Source organism: Carlito syrichta, unplaced genomic scaffold, assembly GCF_000164805.1.
Source record: "Carlito syrichta isolate Samal-C Ts95f unplaced genomic scaffold, Tarsius_syrichta-2.0.1 Scaffold313477, whole genome shotgun sequence".
In the NCBI taxonomy this organism is placed as follows: Eukaryota; Metazoa; Chordata; class Mammalia; order Primates; family Tarsiidae; genus Carlito; species Carlito syrichta.
Window position 1 is genome coordinate 1 of NW_007257573.1, and position 3,425 is coordinate 3,425.

Consider the following 3,425-nt stretch of genomic DNA (forward strand, 5'->3'; position numbering starts at 1 on the left):
TGGGCAACTTGGCGAGACCTCATCTCTACAATAAATCAAAAAATTAGCCGGGCGTGGTATTGTGTGCCTGTAGTTCCAGCTTCTTGGAAGGCTGAGGCGGAAGGATCGCCGGAGCCCAGCAGGTCCAGGAGCAGCCACTGCACTCCAGTCTGGGCGACTGAGTGAGACTCCAACTCAAAAAAAAAAAGAAATAAGAGAGACCTAGATGCTAATATAAGAGAATGCCCTACTTAAAATGGATGCCATAAAGCTGTTAGATTAATCCTTCACTAATTATCATACCTTTGGTGGCCCAAATCTCCCTGAAGATTGAGATCCATCCTCTTAATGGACACTAGTATGTTAAGTGAAGCTCATTGATAATTTTACAGGTTTGAGACTGGTGTGTAGAAACACTGTTGGGAAGTGAGGCTGTTGGAATGCATGCACACAAAATGGACATCCCCCAGGCACAAGGGCTGCACTCATTGGAGCCAGAATAGAAATCCACTCGGTGATGGAATCCTACCCCCACTCCAAGGAAATGGGCCTGAGTTATCAAGGAGAGGCTTAATTGTGGTCATTCTCCTCTGCCTAAAAAGCCAGAGGTAATGTACATGTCCTCTTATAAAGCACCTCATTCTTCAATGATTAGCAACTAAACAGTGGGCATGTATACATGGCTCAACCCTTATTAAGATGAAATGTCTTGTGCTGTCCACTAGGAGGCAAGCTGGCACTGTCCCAGAGCTATCTACTTTTCGTGTTATTTATTCCTAAACTCTCAAGCTGTTACAATAATAAAGGAAAATCATAGTGTGAGCTCTTTGAACAAAAGTTTCTATATTTAAGTGCCTATGGGGGAAATATTTCAGAGGTGTTATGTATTCAAAATGGCTATTTCTATGTACTCTTGATATTTAAAATGCAAAGCCACCTGAACTCCAAAGAAATGCATGCAAAGCAAATTAGACATACCAAAAAGAGGGGATAGGGAGAACTGAAAGATCAGAATTATTACAGAACTAATGGGATCCCATAATGTTTTGGGAATTTGGAGGAAACTTAAAAGCTTATAATTCATTCTACTAAGAACACCATTTCTTCATCCCACCCCACCCTTTTTTTTAGCCATACATTGTATTTTTAGTGTAAAGAATAAAATCTTAGAGAGGGGTGACTAGGGGGATTGTTTTGTGACTAAAATAGAATTGCCCAGGCATGGTGGCTCATGGCTGTAATCCTAGCACTTTGGGAGGCTGAGGCAGGAGGATTGCTTTAGCCCAAGAGTTCTAGACCAGCCTGGGCAACATACCAAGACCTCATTTCTACAAAAAAAAAAAATCAAAAAATTAGCCAGGCATGGTGGCATGCACCTGTAGTCCAGCTGCTCGGGAGGCTTGAGGCAGCAGGATCACCTGAGCCCAAGCGGTCAAGGCTGTGGTAAGCCGTTATCATGCTATTGCACTCGCGCCTGAATGACAAAGTGAGACCCTGACTCAAAAAAAAAAAAAATAGAATTAACTTTATTACCAATAGATGTTTGGCTGTTTACATACATGGTATTGCAAAATACTTCCTAGCTTACCAATGAAGGCTATGACTTGTGCCCCAGAAAATCTGACGAAAATGAGACCTGAAGGTCAGCCAGACCTTGGCTGAGCTGGGACTTAAACTCAGAACTGGATATGGTAATTCTGCCTTGCTTTTCTCCTTACTTTTTTCTTAATTCTCTCTCTCCATGGCTACTTGTGGCCTGGAATCAATGAGCTCTCTTCCTATTAATTTATTTTCAAACCCCCAGAGTGCCACTACAGATTTTTGTTTTGTGGGTCCTGTTAGCAGAACACTGGTTTTATGTTATGATATTCTTACCTATCCATAGGCCTTAGGCAGATTTTGCCAATTGTCATAAAGCTGTTGTAACAAAAGGGGAAACATATTTTTTGGTCCAGCATTCAATTCAGGATTTCATGTTGCATTTAGCTGTCATGAATCCTCAGTCTCTTAATCGGGAATAGTTCCTTAGTCTTTTTTTTTTACTTACATTACCTTGATATTTTGAAGAGTGCAGGCCAGTCATGTTGTTGAGCCTCTCAAGATGGGTTTATCTGATATATTTCAAGATTACATTTGGGTTGTGAATTTTTGTCAGGAAAACAACAAAAGTGATGCTATCTTTCTCTCCTGTTCCTGGTGATGTGTACTTTGATCGCTTGATTCAAGTGCTGTCTGCCAGGCTTCTTTACTATGTTAACCTATTTTGGCTGAAGTTATTTTCGGATTATATATTCAGTTTCTCATCAAACTCTCACCTTCTGGTTTTAGCATCTATTTATGATTCTTTCCTGAGGCAATTATTATTACTATGATGGTTGCCAAATGACAGTTTTCTAATTCCATCAGTCCTTTGACATCACTCTTCTACAACAGAGTTGGTATTTTACTGTAAGGAAACTCTTATCTGAATGGGCTCTTGGACTCTTATTCTGTGGATTATAGCTCTTTATCATTATTCATTTTAATGCTCAATTGTCCTATATTTGGCCATGGGAGAGGCTCCTCTGCCTGGCTCCTGCATCCTTTTCACATGTCCCCATCATTCTTTCATCACTTCTTTTGTTTCTGGCAGGAAATATTCCAGGCTCATCTGGTACTTCCCAGCCCTGGGACCTACCATTTTTTTCAAAGAGTTCAAGTTCCTTCTGTTGGAGAATGGTATTTAGAAACCATTTGGTGGCCGGATGCGTTGGCTCAGTCTGTAATCCCAGCACTTTGAGGTCAAGACAACAGGATTACCTGAGCCCAGGGGTACAAGACCAGCCTGGGCAACACTTCATCTCTACAATAAATCACAGAAAATTAGCTGGGTGTGGTGGCATGCATCTGTAGTTCCAGCTTGGAAGGCTGAGGTGGAAGGATCACCTAAGCCCAACAGGTCAAGGCTGCAGTGGCCATGAGTGTGCCACTGTATTCCAGCCTAGGCAACAGAGTGAGACTCCAACTCAAAAAAAAAAAAAAAAACCATTTGGTTTGAGTGTCATTGTTTCTAGTCCCTCTCAATGGACAGAGCTCGGAAATGCATGTATGTATTACACATGTATGTGTATATCTATCTTTGTATCCATTTGTATTTGTTCTAAACCACGAAGTATAACACTGATAGCTCCAAATCCATCTATTTATTCTAGGATTCTAACTTTCCGTATTCCTCCTTCCCAACAGTGGAGAGCTGGCTCCCATTCACAATATTTGCTCAATCCCTGAACATTCCATAAGAGTTTCAAAATTAATAACTTATCTCCATGAAAAACAAACCCAGTAGTTAGAGTTCTGTATTTGTTTTCAGCTCCTTTTGGACCTGAAGATGATATAATCAAAACACTGTTCAAAAGTTACCTTTCTCTCCATTTCAGTGTGGTTGTTATTATTTGAAATATAGTTTG